General features: G+C 43.6%; 1 long non-coding RNA gene across 1 annotated transcript in view; it reads right to left on the reverse strand.

Moving 5' to 3' along the window:
• LOC149971426 (uncharacterized) overlaps positions 1 to 15497 on the reverse strand; it is a 42794-nt gene extending 27297 nt beyond the window's left edge. Inside the window, exon 1 of the long non-coding RNA XR_016492287.1 lies at positions 15316 to 15497. This is a non-coding gene — a long non-coding RNA (uncharacterized LOC149971426). The remainder of the gene's footprint in view (positions 1 to 15315) is intronic.
• Positions 15498 to 16237: the final 740 nt, after the last annotated feature.

Raw genomic sequence — 16237 nt, forward strand, 5'->3', positions numbered from 1 at the left:
CATTCCGCAGCTCAGTAGTCATGTAAAGAACATGGATCACCTCCACTCCCATGTTTGGCCAAAGTAAGACGGCTGAACATAAAGTGGATGAGAGCTGGGGAATCATTTATGTATAAAGCAGAACCAGTGCAGCAGACCAGACCATTGATGTAGTAGTAGGTAGACCTTGGAATAACCTATGCATGACTTTGTGCCCAGCAGTACTATAGAACATACAGTGCCTTGCAAAAGCATTCATCCCCCCTTGGCATTTTTCCTATTTTGTTGCATTACAACCTGTAATTGAAATTGATTTTTATTTGGATTTCATGTCACGGACATACACAAATTAGTCCAAAAAGGTGAATGAAATGAAAAAAATGTGCATATGTATTCAACCCCTTTGCTATGAAGACCCTAAATAAGATCTGGTGCAACCAATTAGCTTCAGAAGTCACATAATTAGTTAAATAAAGTCCACCTGTGTGCAATGTCAGAGTCACATGATCTCAGTACATGTTCTGATCTCAGAACCTGTTCTGAAAGGTCCCAACAACTAAGCAAGGGGAACCACCAAGCAAGCGACACCACAGAGACCAAGGGGCTCTCCAAACAGGTCAGGGACAAAGCTGTGGAGAAGTACAGATCAAGGTTGGGTTATAAAAAAATATCAGAAACTTTGAACATCCCATGGAGCACCATTAAATCTGTTATAAAAAAAATGGAAAGAATATGGCACCACAACAAACCTGCCTAGAGAGGGCCGCTCACCAAAACTCACGGACCAGGCAAGGAGGGCATTAATCAGAGAGGCAGCAGAGAGACCAAAGATAACCCCGAAGGAGCTGCGAAGTTACACAGCGGAAATTGGAGTATCTGTCCATAGGACCACCAAGCCAAACACTCCAAAGAGCTGGGCTTTATGGAACAGTGGCCAGAAAAAAGCCATTGCTTAAAGAAAAAAATAAGCAAACACGTTTGGTGTTCGCCAAAAGGCATGTGGGAGACTCCCCAAACATATTGAAGAAGGTACTCTGGTCAGATGAGACTAAAACGTAGCTTTTTGGACCTCAAGGAAAACGCTATGTCGGGCACAAACCCAACACCTCTCATCACCCCGAGAACACCATCCACACAGGGGAGCATGGTGGTGGCAGCATCATGCTGCGGGGATGTTTTTCATCGGCATGGACTGGGAAACTGGTCAGAATTGAGGGAATGATGGATGGCGCTAAATACAGGGAAATTCTTGAGGAAAACTGGTTTCAGCCTTAATGACCCTAAGCATACTGCTAAAGCAACACTCGAGTGGTTTAAGGGGAAACACGACAATGTTTTTGAATGGCCTAGTCAAAGCCCAGACCTCACTCCAATTGAGAAACTGTGGTATGACTTAAATATTACTGTACACCAGCAGAAGCCATCCAACTTGAAGGAGCTGGAGCAGTTGTGCCTTGAAGAATGGGCAAATATCCCAGTGGCTAAATGTGCAAAGCTTATAGAGACATACCCCAAGAGACTTGCAGCTGTAATTGCTGCAAAAGGTGGCACTACAAAGTATGTACTTTGGGGGGGGGGGGGGGGTCAAGTTATGCACGCTCAAGTTCAATCAAATGATACAAACCCCCCAAAACACCATTTTACTTCCAGGTTGTAAGGCAACAAAATAAGAAAAATGTCAAGGGGGGTGAATACGTTCGCAAGCCACTGTACGCAACATCTCAAGGTTATTTTCTTGTGAGGGTTGGATATGCTAAATGTAGTGACAAACTGAAAAGCGAGTCATGGTCTTTGAAACAATGTAAATGCTGTACACTCAATGCTTGATGTTTACTTTTTTAGAGATGACTAGAACATTCAGGAGAATGACAGAGCAACGCAGAGGGTGAAATTCACTGTCACAGTTTGACAACATTTCCATCTCCAAAGTAAATCTCTCTTGTTCCAGCGCGAACCAGTTAATGGTGAAATATCCTCCAAATCCCACATGGGGCTAAAGAAGTGACGCTCTTTAAATGCTATCAATCAGCCATGGTTGGTGGAAAGAGGACGATTAGCTGGGGATACATTAAGTGGCAATAACGTCTAATAGCAGTTCAGGCTCGCACAGGAATCTGATTTGTATGGTGACATTATCCTGCAGCTTTACGCTCCACATTGAGAGCTGCAGCTGGGGGTTCTATATACTGCACTCAACATTCTGCTCCTGTTCCTTCCTCAGCTAATTTAAATTATTATAAAGAAAGCTCCTATTTTTCATTGGATTTGATAGTGTATTCCACTCCGGCTCTGGAATATGTATTCCAATTATAAAGGGTATTTTCTGTAGGGGCTGTAAGACCCATTGAGGCTGAAAAACTCTTTTCAGAGGGTGACCTGGCAAGAAGGCAAAACTGGGAAATAGCAATCTACCTGCATCAGATCTGGTGAAATACATGTATGCATTTAAAGTATGTATTTCCTAAGATTGTCACCTGATTCAGAATGATATCCGAAAGAAAATAAACATTTGGATACATGATGTATTATCGGCCTATATATTATTTATTCTGACCCTGCCCAGCACACAATTGAATATTGTTTGTCTCACACACACAGGACACAGCAGGGTGTAAACAGTGCAATTAAATGCTTACTTGTGAGCTACTTGTCAACAGCTCAGTGAAATATGAAAGATGTAAAAATGGTAAAACTGAGTGTTCAATGCCGAGATAAAGTAAAGTGGAGATTGGAGTTGAAACAGGGAGGATGAGAGAGCTTACATCTGTTGTGTTTTCCATGCAGGACTTACTGAAAGGAAGTCATATCAAGCGATGGACAATGTTGATATGATCATTTTTATACTTGGTGTGTATGAGGCAGAGATGAGGCTGAGAGGGAAGTACTTAAACAGAAGAATAGTGATCCATCACACTCCATAAACCCTGAAAAAAGTTATATAAGTGAACAACTCCTTACCCAATTACCCACTCTACTAGAGGAATTGGTAGAGTGATTACTAGCTAACTGTAGACAACTGTAGCTAACCATCTTGGCTAAGTGTGGGGGGAACAAGTCAGTTATTTACCCATTAGTTAGCTGTGCACCACTCTTTGACAGCCAAGGTGTCTCTGCAATAACAAAAACACATGCAAACCCTCTCTGAGATCAAAAGCGGAGGTAGAAAGCAGGCATTACAGCAATGAACCTGGAGTGTCATTTTTAATTAACACAGGCATCACTTTGAGTGAGATAATGTTGATGTGCTTTCTTTCTGAACAGGCTTTTGAGAAGGTCAGTCCAATCAGTTCAATAATACACAGAACAGAGTTTCCTTTTAATACAGGAGAGATTGTGAGAGTACTACAGGACTTGTTTCCCTGTTCTCCTCTCCTCTCGTGAAGCGTAATCAGGACACTGGGGTCAGGTAGATTGCCGCTCTGACAGACAGTGGGTGGCCAGACCTCTTGCTAATTGAAGTCTAATGTCTTCCCATGTCATGGACCGCTCACACAGCATATGTCTCTGTCAAGCTCCCTTGGCCAAAATAATGAGCCCTGCCCAGGTTAATGAGGTTTGGGCCCATTTGAAGTGCCAACGACAAGCGTCTCTGCTGAAATCAGCAGGATATCATCTTGATATGGAGCAGGCATGCTCAATGTGGAGAGCGGTGTGAGTGGTCTGAAACCAGCAGCCTCTCACACAGAGATTCATTAGAAGAATATATGAGATAAGGAGATGTTAGGTGGCGTGAGTTGTTGTGTGGTGCTTTTCCCAAACACACACACACACCAGCAGGAAGGCAAGCACACACACACACACCTCTCTCTCTCATTCTCATTCCTTACTCGTTCTTCATCTTCCCAGGTTTCCTTTTATCCTTACCACTGCCCTCTCGTCCGTTCCCCATCGCCTGAGATGATGAGAGGTAGTAAGTACAGGCTTTGGGTGTGTGTTGACACACGGACCTTCACGCTCTCCGCCTCGCTGCTTCTGTAATTACATTCCTTATCTCATGGCAGAGCCACACAATTTCCCACCGCTATCACCGTCGCTACAAAATTACATTGGGCCCATCTCAAGAACACGTATGTAATGAATTCCAAATAGACACACTGTCAATTATTTTCCTCTCTCACTTAAAATAGATCCTGGGATAACAGATCATAAAAAAGAGAAAGTAATCATCGTCCATCTATAGTGTGAGAGGTAGGGTTTTTTCTTTATATTGTATGTATTGGAGTGGGGAACGAGTTTTGGGACTAGGCCTACTAGACTTGAGTTTCTTACCCCAAATCTCAGCATAACATCTCTTACTATTATCTCCTCTGTGGTGTTCATGAACATCATCTAAACAAAAATTTGACATTTCGCTCAACGCTCAGCACCAACTGACACACCCTGGCATAATTGTGTTTATTACGACTGATGCTTCACCATGCACTCCAAAAGTCCAACTGGAGGGGATGTTTTTGAAGAGACACTTTCCTCTCCTGAATGCCAGACGCACCAGCACTCAGACACCATGGGGATTTAATAGATCCATCTCTTCCCTACATGTAAGTACTCAGGTCTCAGGGGTGTATGAGAGCTCTGTGTGTCTCATAAATCCACCAGTACAACCCCCTCTCCTTCCCTCCTCTTCCGCCCAACCTCTTTATTTCTCCATACCAGCTTTCCTTTCTTGCACATCCCCCTCTCTCCCCTCCTGCTGTAACTGCTGCTGGAGTCTTTACTCATCCCCGCCAGGCTGGATGGGAGGTGGGCTCCCCAGTAACAGGGATGGGGGGAAACAGGGGTGTGTGTCTGATAGAACCGTGAGCTGGAGGTTGTGTGACGTATAAAGGCGGTAGGAGATACTGACAAGGCAGTATAGTATAGACTCTACTCTGCTCTGTCCAGACAGAGATGTATTAGTTCAACAGCAATCACACGATACTGTACAGTCGTGGCCAAAAGGTTTGAGAATGACACAAATATTAATTTCCAAAGTTTGCTTCTTCAGTATATTTAGATATTTTTGTCAGATGTTACTATGGAATACTGAAGTATATTTAAAAGAATTTCATACCTGTCAACGGCTTTTATTGACAATTACATGGGGTTGATGCAGAGTCCATTTTTGCAGTGTTGACCTTTCTTTTTCAAGACCTCTGCAATCCACCCTGGCATCCTGTCAATTAACTTCTGATGGCAGCCCATTCTTGCATAATCAATGCTTGGAGTTTGTCAGAATTTGTGGGTTTTTGTTTGTCCACCTGCCTCTTGAGGATTGACCACAAGTTCTCAATGGGATTAAGGTCTGGGGAGTTTCCTGGCCATGGACCCGTAAAATCAATATTTTGTTCCCCGAGCCACTTAGTTATCACTTTTGCCTTATGGCAAGGTGGTCCATAATGGTGGTAAAGGTATTGTTCATCACCAAACTGTTCCTGGATGGTTGGGAGAAGTTGCTCTCGGAGGATGTGTTGGTACCATGTCTCTTGGTTGCCATGACGCCGACAGATGGCCGCCTCGCTTCATGTTCCTAGGAAATTATGCAGTTTTTTGTTTTTTTACATGTTATTTCTTACATTAGTACCCCAGGTCATCTTAGGTTTCATTACATACAGTCGAGAAGAACTACTGAATATAAGATCAGCGTCAACTCACCATCAGTACAACCAAGAATATGATTTTCGCGAAGCGGATCCTGTGTTCTGCCTTTCAACCAGGACAACGGAATGGATCCCAGCCGGCGACCCAAATAAACGACTCCGTAAAAGGAGGGAAACGAGGCGGTCTTCTGGTCAGACTCCGGAGACGGGCACATCGTGCACCACTCCCTAGCATTCTTCTCGCCAATGTCCAGTCTCTTGACAACAAGGTTGATGAAATCCGAGCAAGGGAAGCATTCCAGAGGGACATCAGAGACTGTAACGTTCTTTGCTTCATGGAAACATGGCTCACTGGAGAGACGCTATCGGAGGCGGTGCAGCCAGCGGGTTTCTCCACGCATCGCGCCGACAGAAACAAACATCTTTCTGGTAAGAAGAGGGGCGGGGGCGTATGCCTTATGGCTAACGACACGTGGTGTGATCACAGAAACATGCAGGAACTCAAATCCTTCTGTTCACCTGATTTAGAATTCCTCACAATCAAATGTCGACCGCATTATCTACCAAGAGAATTCTCTTCGATTATAATCACAGCCGTATATATTCCCCCCCAAGCAGACACATCGATGGCTCTGAACAAACTTTATTTGACTCTTTGCAAACTGGAATTCATACATTCTGAGGCTGCATTTATTCTAGCTGGGGATTTTAACAAGGCTAATCTGAAAACAAGACTCCCTAAATTGTATCAACATATCGATTGCGGAACCAGGGCTGGAAAAACCTTGAATCATTTTTATTCTAACTTCCGCGACGCATATAAGGCCCTGCCCCGCCCTCCTTTCGGAAAAGCTGACCACGACTCCATTTTGCTGATCCCTGCCTACAGACAGAAACTAAAACAAGAAGTTCCCACGCTGAGGTCTGTCCAACGCTGGTCCGACCAAGCTGACTCCACACTCCAAGACTGCTTCCATCACGTGGACTGGGATATGTTTCGTATTGCGTCAGATAACAACATTGACGAATATGCTGATTCGGTGTGCGAGTTCATTAGAACGTGCGTTGAAGATGTCGTTCCCATTGCAACGATTAAAACATTCCCTAACCAGAAACCGTGGATTGATGGCAGCATTCGCGTGAAACTGAAAGCGCAAACCACTGCTTTTAATCAGGGCAAGGTGACTGGTAACATGACCGAATACAAACAGTGCAGCTATTCCCTCCGCAAGGCTATCAAACAAGCTAAGCGTCAGTATAGAGACAAAGTAGAGTCACAATTCAACGGCTCAGACACAAGAGGCATGTGGCAGGGTCTACAATCAATCACGGACTACAAGAAGAAAACCAGCCCAGTCACGGACCAGGACGTCTTGCTCCCAGGCAGACTAAATAACTTTTTTGCCCGCTTTGAGGACAATACAGTTCCACTGACACTGCCTGCAACGAAAACATGCGGACTCTCCTTCACTGCAGCTGAGGTGAGTAAAACATTTAAACGTGTTAACCCTCGCAAGGCTGCAGGCCCAGACGGCATCCCCAGCCGCGCCCTCAGAGCATGCGCAGACCAGCTGGCCGGTGTGTTTACGGACATATTCAATCAATCCCTATACCAGTCTGCTGTTCCCACATGCTTCAAGAGGGCCACCATTGTTCCTGTTCCCAAGAAAGCTAAGGTAACTGAGCTAAACGACTACCGCCCCGTAGCACTCACTTCCGTCATCATGAAGTGCTTTGAGAGACTAGTCAAGGACCATATCACCTCCACCCTACCTGACACCCTAGACCCACTCCAATTTGCTTACCGCCCAAATAGGTCCACAGACGATGCAATCTCAACCACACTGCACACTGCCCTAACCCATCTGGACAAGAGTAATACCTATGTGAGAATGCTGTTCATTGACTACAGCTCAGCATTTAACACCATAGTACCCTCCAAACTCGTCATCAAGCTCGAGACCCTGGGTCTCGACCCCGCCCTGTGCAACTGGGTACTGGACTTCCTGACGGGCCGCCCCCAGGTGGTGAGGGTAGGCAACAACATCTCCACCCCACTGATCCTCAACACTGGGGCCCCACAAGGGTGCGTTCTGAGCCCTCTCCTGTACTCCCTGTTCACCCACGACTGCGTGGCCACGCACGCCTCCAACTCAATCATCAAGTTTGCGGACGACACAACAGTGGTAGGCTTGATTACCAACAACGACGAGACGGCCTACAGGGAGGAGGTGAGGGCCCTCGGAGTGTGGTGTCAGGAAAATAACCTCACACTCAACGTCAACAAAACTAAGGAGATGATTGTGGACTTCAGGAAACAGCAGAGGGAACACCCCCCTATCCACATCGATGGAACAGTAGTGGAGAGGGTAGTAAGTTTTAAGTTCCTCGGCATACACATCACAGACAAACTGAATTGGTCCACTCACACAGACAGCATCGTGAAGAAGGCGCAGCAGCGCCTCTTCAACCTCAGGAGGCTGAAGAAATTCGGCTTGTCACCAAAAGCACACAAACTTCTACAGATGCACAATCGAGAGCATCCTGGCGGGCTGTATCACCTCCTGGTACGGCAACTGCTCCGCCCACAACCGTAAGGCTCTCCAGAGGGTAGTGAGGTCTGCACAACGCATCACCGGGGGCAAACTACCTGCCCTCCAGGACACCTACACCACCCGATGTTACAGGAAGGCCATAAAGATCATCAAGGACAACAACCACCCGAGCCACTGCCTGTTCACCCCGCTATCATCCAAAAGGCGAGGTCAGTACAGGTGCATCAAAGCTGGGACCGAGAGACTGAACAACAGCTTCTATCTCAAGGCCATCAGACTGTTAAACAGCCACCACTAACATTGAGTGGCTGCTGCCAACACACTGACTCAACTCCAGCCACTTTAATAATGGGAATTGATGGGAAATTATGTAAAATATATCACTAGCCACTTTAAACAATGCTACCTAATATAATGTTTACATACCCTTCATTATTCATCTCATATGTATACGTATATACTGTACTCTATATCATCTACTGCATCCTTATGTAATACATGTATCACTAGCCACTTTAACTATGCCACTTTGTTTACATACTCATCTCATATGTATATACTGTACTCGATACCATCTACTGTATCTTGCCTATGCTGCTCTGTACCATCACTCATCCATATATCTTTATGTACATATTCTTTATCCCCTTACACTGTGTATAAGACAGTAGTTTTGGAATTGTTAGTTAGATTACTTGTTGGTTATTACTGCATTGTCGGAACTAGAAGCACAAGCATTTCGCTACACTCGCATTAACATCTGCTAACCATGTGTATGTGACAAATAACATTTGATTTGATTTGATACCATTCTTTATTCATGGCCGTGTTCTTAGGCAAAATTGTGAGTGAGACCACTCCTTTGGATGAGAAGCAACCCCACACATGAAAGGCCTCAGGATGCTTTACTGTTGGCATGACACAGGACTGATGGGAGCGCTCACCTTGTCTTCTCCGGACAAGCTTTTTTCCGGACGCCCCAAACAATCGGAAAAGGGATTCATTAGAGAAAATGATTTTACCCCAGTCCTCAGCAGTCCAATCCCTGTACCTTTTGCAGAATATCAGTCTGTCCCTGATGTTTTTCCTGGAGATGAGTGGCTTCTTTGCTGCCCTTCTTGACACCAGGCCATCCTCCAAAAGTCTTCGCCTCACTGTGCATGCAGATGCACTCACACCTGCCAGCTGCCATTCCTGAGCAAGCTCTGTACTGGTGGTGCCCCGATCCCGCAGCTGAATCAACTTTAGGAGACGGTCCCTGAAGCCTTCTTCACAACAATTGAACCGCTCTCCTTGAAGTTCTTGATGAGCCAATAAATGGTTGATTTAGGCGCAATCTTACTAGCAACAATATCCTTGCCTGTGAAGCCCTTTTTGTGCAAAGCAATGATGACAGCACGTGTTTCCTTGCAGCTAACAATGGACAGAGGAAGAACAATGATTCCAAGCACCACCCTTTTGAAGCTTCCAGTCTGTTATTCAAACTCAACCAGCACGACAGAGTGATCTCCAGCCTTGTCCTCGTCAACACTCATACCTGTGAGAGAGAGAGAATCACTGACATGTCAGCTGGTCCTTTTGTGGCAGGGCTGAAATGCAGTGGAAATGTTTTTTGGGGATTCAGTTCATTTGCATGGTAAAGAAGGACTTTGCAATTAATTGCAATTCATCTGATCACTCTTCAAAACATTCTGGAGTATATGCAAATATGCAAAGTATATGAAAATTAATATTTGTGTCACTCAAAACTTTGTCACGACTGTATAAGACTGTCACATTTGTTCTAACATTTATTGTATTCCATACCACCACTTTACATGTTATTTCCTCTTTAGTTCAGAAATACAATTGGAGGTCTGAACAAAGTATGTTATCTCTCCTAGTAGAGGGAATATTAGTCAAGGCAGGGTACACTCTTAGAAAAAAGGGTGCTATCTAGAACCTTAAAGGGTTCTTTGGCTATCCCATAGGAGAACCTTTTTTAAAACCCTTTTTGTGGTTCCAGGTAGAACCCCTTTGGGTTTCATACATAGGGTTCTACATGGAACCAAAAGGGTTTTTACCTGGACCCAAAAATAGTTTTACTTGGAATCAAAAAGGGTTATCCTATGGGGACAGCCGAAGAACCCTTTGGGAGCTCTTTTTTCGAAGAGTGTAGACCCTCCACCAACATGACAAAGAGTACAGATTGTCTCATTCGTCTTACCATATAAAGGCAGACACCCAAGGTCCTGAGTACAGCCCTGTCATGTAAGCTATGTGAAGCCTGCAGTGCAGAGAGTGTCCCAATCGATGTTTTAAAGCACTGCTCTGCCCTATAGATATAAATCTAGTAGAACGGGGATAATTCTTCTTAAGGTCATGTCTTTCAAGACACGGTTTCTGAATCCTCATCGTAAAAAGAAGAGGGAAAATGAAAAGGCATACTTTGAGGCACGCCTTCAAACTAAATTCCAATACTAAGGATGATTAATATGAAATGGTTGTGCAGAAGTAAAGTAGAATGAAAGGGAGATAGTGAAAGGCAGAGATGAGTGAGAGAGAAAGCAGAATAGAGATAATCTCAGAGAGCCGAAGAGAGACCAAAAGTCTGTTTTATTAGATGGCAGCAGATGGTAGTTGGTGATTTATGTGTTAATACACTCTGAATCAGTTCACTCTCCCCACACCCAGACTGTTTCTCCACAGAAACAGGGATGGAGAAGTGAGCTCGGAAGAAAAATGACAGGCAATAATCTGGGAAACCAGAGAGGGTGAAAACGTAATATACAGTTATTCCAGATCATTGGGAACGAGTCCGATGGAGAGAGAAAAATAGATAGTTTGTTCTTTTTGATTAATGAAGAATGCCAGTGTGAGGAAGAGGACGAGAGGGTGTCTTGAAGGGGCACAATTTCTGAAGGAATTAATATGACTACATTAGCCTCATGTTTTTATGATGCACTGATAAATCACACACACACACACACAGTGAGAAATATGTACATTCATGCTGTATGGCATGCTAGTTCCAGCCTACAGCATCAAAGCAGTGTGAAAACCTGTGGAGTACAAAGCATATGCAGAATTCTTAACTCTATCACACTCTTAGACAGATATCCATACTGAGTGAATTCCATGGAGGCCCATCACAAACAAAGGAGTCTCAATCACTCTCTGTTTCTGCTGGGCATCGGGTACAAAGAGTGGAGGGCCACTTAGCTCCATAGAGCCCTGCCAGCACTGAATAACAATGAAGAGTGTTGGGTTTTAATCTCCTGAATTTGGCTTCAGAGCAGAGCGTGAGACGTCTAGTGCTCTACAGGCTTCAGATGGAAGGATGGAGAGAGAGGGACACAGGGCCGTCTGAGTGGTAACAGAGGGAGAGTAAACAGAGTGCCAGAGGGGAGGAGGGAGGTGATGAGGAGGTGTGTGGAAAAGGAAGGAAAACAGTGTGCGAGTTGAAGGGGCGCAGGACCAAAGGAAAGGAAAACAGTGTGTGAGTTGAAGGGGCGCAGGACCAAAGAGAGCTGGTTCTCCTCTCTGGCTTTATTCCTCAGTTTCTTTCTCTTGACTTCTCTGTTTCTCTCTCTCTCCCTCTTTTCATCATTTTCTCATTAGTCCTAATTGAAAGCTATCAGCTCCACTTTCACAATTAGTTAACATACACTCAGTATACAAAACATTAAGAACACCCGCTCTTTCCATGACAGACTGACCAGTAGAATCCAGGTGAAAGCTATGATCCCTTGTCACTTGCTAAATCCACTTTAAATCAGTGTAAATGAAGGGGAGGAGAGAGGTTAAAGAAGGATTTTTAGCCTTGAGACAATTGAGACTTTGATTGTGTATGTGTGCCTTTAAAAGCGGTATGGAAGTAAGTGTCATGTACACCGGTTTCTGTCAAGGACTGAAACGCTGATGGGTTTTTCACACTCAACAGTTTCCCGTGTGTATCAAGAATAGTGAACCACCCACAAGACATCCAGCCAACTAAACAAAACTGTGGGATGCATTGGAGTCAACATGGGGAAGCATCCCTGTGAATCCTTGTAGAGTCCATGCCCCGACGAATTGATGCTGTTCTGAGTGCAAAAAAAAACTCACTATTAGGAAGGTGTTCCTAATATTTGGTATACTCAGTATATATCTAAATACTACATAAAGTATTCAAGAAAAATTAAAGAAGAACAGAAATGGAGGAACAGCTCAGCGCTGAACTGGAAGTGCAGTGTTTAGTTATTGCCCTTAAAGCTAGGGGTGTGGGGTTCCACTGAGACTACTGGATATGTTGCGTAGCTGGAAATGCAGAAAATGGAGGCTCACGGGAAATTGTCTTAGGGTGAAGTGGGCAGAACACTCGTCGCCCACTCCAGGGTTTAGTCTGTGTTGCTTGGAAACTCGCCAGGCAGTGTCTCTGAGCATGGTTTCTTGGTGTGCATGGAGATTGTTCCACATGCTTTCTAGCTCTCCCACTCACTCAACCCTCGCCAGTGTTCCGGTGCTCCAGTAGCAGAATCAATGGCATGCTCTCCCTGTCTGCTCAACCATACTTAAATCAATAGGATTCAGCAAATCAGATAGAGTAAAACCACCCTCAGTGTCTCTACACCAACACCACAGTCCATCATAACCTTTACTGTACAGCCTGATAGGTTGCATTTCCACCAAACAATATGCTTACTAAGAAACAGATCAACATACAGTTGACAACAATCACCCATGCAATTTGCTTTAGTAACAGGGACCTCTCATTATTTATCATCAACAGGTGAAATTAATGAGTGACCAGTATTACACACACGAACACACACACACAATGGCTCCTATATCATGAACATACCTTAAAGCGTGTCATCATATGCTACGTTAGATCCACAGTCGTTGTACAGGGGTTATACAGGGGCACAGAGAAAGGTCATGATCACTCGTGGGAACTTCATTAAGAATATGGATGTTATGAGTGGCGAGAAATGCCAAGACACTAACCATTCTGTGCAATGTCAGCACTGTAAAAACAACCCCCCAAAATCTAGTTGTTTTTACTCATTTTACTGGTTCCAGTTACTTATATTAAGGAACTGTATGAAGTAACTGGTTACTAAATATTTCAGTTCAAGTGTTACCTGAACTAAACAAAAAATGGTTGGCCCAAACTTAACTCCAACTTGAGAAAAATTCAAATTAGGTAAATTTAAAATGTTTTTTTCTCTACGTGTTCATTTAACTTTAATTGGGCATCTTAACTAAAAATGGCTGTGCAACTTGGTACAAAAACATACTTTTTTTACATTTTATTTATGCATTTATCCTTTATCTAGGCAAGTCAGTAAAATAACAAATTCTTATTGACAATGACGGCCTACACCAGACAACACTGGGCGAATTTGAGCGGCACCCTATGGGACTCCCAATCACGGCCAGATGTGATACAGCCTGGAATCAAACCAAGGACCGTAGTGATTCCTCTTGCACTGAGATGCAGTGCCTTAGAACGCTGTGTCACTCGGGAGCACAACATACGATGGTTTCAACTTAAATATATTTTTTATCCCTTTTTCTCCCCAATTTCTTGGTATCGAATTGGTAGTTACAGTCTTGTCTCATAGCTGCAACTCCCGTACAGACTTGGGAAAGGCTACGGTCGAGAGCCGTGCGTCTTCCGAAACACAACCCAACCATGTCGCACTGCTTCTCGACACAATGCCCTCTTAACCTGGAAGCCAGCCGCACCAATGTGTTGGAGGAAACACCGTAGACCCGACGACCGTGTCAGCGTGCACTGCTCCTGGCCCGCCACAGGAATCGCTAGTGCGCGATGGGACAAGGACATCCCTGCTGGCCAAACCCTCTCCTAACCAGGACGATGCTGGGCCAATTGTTCGCCACCCCATGGGTCTCCCGGTCGCGGCCGGCTGCGACAGAGCCTCGACTCTAATCTCTAGTGGCACAGCTATCACTGCGATGCAGTGCCACTTGACCACTGTGCCACTCGGGAGGCTGCGCAACTTACATATTTGACACACATTGACATACAGTACCAGTCAAAAGATTGGACACCTACTAATTCAAGGGTTTTTCTTTATTTTTCAATTTTTGTTGCATTGTGCAATAATAGTAAAGACAAACTATGAAATAACACATATGGAATCATTTAGTAACCAAAACAGTGCTAAACAAATCAAAATATATGTTATATTTGAGATTTTTCAAAGTAGCCACCCTTTGCCTTGATGACAGCTTGATGACAGCACAGACTGTAGATGTTCATTTGTGCAGTAATTATTATTCAACATTGTTACGCACACCTCTATGAAGAGGGAACGCAACACCCTGCTACAAGTCAACTCTCCGTGAAGTGAAAGAGGTATGGACTGTAGGTGCAAGACAAAAGGCAGAGAATTTACCGTTTACTAGGAATGTATTCCTTCACACGGTAATATGGGGAAAAGGGGCTGGACGGAACCAAAGCAAAGAAAGTAAATATCAAAGCCCCCTTGCCTATCTTACCTGCCTAACCACTACTTACCTAATTTAGCACCACCTGGTGCCCTAACCAAAGTACAGGGGGTGGATTGTTTTGAAATATTTTTGAAATATTTAACTTTCACACATGAACAAGTCCAATACAGCAAATGAAAGATAAACATCTTGTTAATCTACCCATCATGTCCAATTTTTAAAATGTTTTACAGCGAAAACACAACATATATGTTAGATCACCACCAAATCCAAAAAAACACAACCATTTTTCCCAGCCAAAGATAGTCACAAAAGCAGAATTAGAGAGAAAATTCATCACTAACCTTTGATAATCTTCATCAGATGACACTCATATGACATCATGTTACACAATACATTTATGTTTTGTTTGATAATATGCATATTTATATCCACAAATCTCGTTTTACAATGGCGCCATGTTCAGAATTATTACTCTGATTACAGAGAGCTAAGTCAGATAACATAAATACTCATCATAAACTATGACGAAAGATACATGTTTTACATATAACTAAAGATACACTGGTTCTTAATGCAACCGCTGTCAGATTTGTATATTTTTTTACTTTATGAAAAAAGCATACCATGCAATAATCTGAGACGGCGCTGATACGTAAATATATTTCTCCGCCATGTTGGAGTCGGCGCTGATACGTAAATATATTTCTCCGCCATGTTGGAGTCAACAGAAATACAAAATTACATCATAAATATTCCCTTACCTTTGAGGATCTTTCATCAGAATGCAGTGCAAGGAATCCTAGTTCTGCAAGAAATCGTTGCTTTTGTTCGATAATGTACATTACTGCACATGGTACTTTTTGGAGAAATGTCCTCTGGTCTGACGAAAGCCCACAGAGAGAGACAGAGGAAATCAAAGAGAAAAGAGAGAGGGAAGGGAAAGATGCAGAGATAAAGAAACTTTAATCAGATTATAACTTTTTTGAAGATAAACCTTTCATAGTGGCAACATCATCCACATTAAGATTGAAACGTTTCTTAGTGTCAACATTATATACATGATCTATTATCTACATTAAGAACAGCATCCCAACCGTGAAGCTCGGGGGTGGCAGCATCATCTTGTGGGTGACCTACGCTGCAGGAGCGGCTGGTGCACTTCACAAAATAGATGGCATCATGAGGATGGAAAATAATGTGGATATATTGAAGCACCACCTAGCCTACAAACCTGACTCAGTTACAGCAGCTCTGTCAGGAGGAATGGGCCAAAATTCACCCAACTTATTGTGGGAAGCTTATGGAAGGCTACCCAAAATGTTTGATCCAAGTTAAACAACCTCTTGAAGCTATTTTTGTGTTTGGAAAAATAACGTTCCCAAAGTAAACGGCCTATTTCTCAGGACCAGATGCTAGAATATGCATAGAATTGACAGATTATAAAACTCTAAAGTTTCCAAAACTGGCAAAATTTTGTCTGTGAGTTAAACAGAACTGATATTGCAGGCTAAAACCCGAGGAAAATCCAATCAGGAAGTGCCCCTGTTTTTGAAACCGCTGTTGTTATGCATCCCTATTGCCCATTTAAAGGGATATCAACCAGATTCCTTTTTCTATGGCTTCTCTAAGGTGTCAAATGCCTTTTGACATAGTTTCAGGCTTTTATTTTGAAGAATGAGCGTG

The sequence above is a fragment of the Oncorhynchus mykiss genome, chromosome 26 (genome assembly GCF_057628025.1).
Source record: "Oncorhynchus mykiss isolate SJ-2025 chromosome 26, ASM5762802v1, whole genome shotgun sequence".
Classification (NCBI taxonomy): domain Eukaryota; kingdom Metazoa; phylum Chordata; class Actinopteri; order Salmoniformes; family Salmonidae; genus Oncorhynchus; species Oncorhynchus mykiss.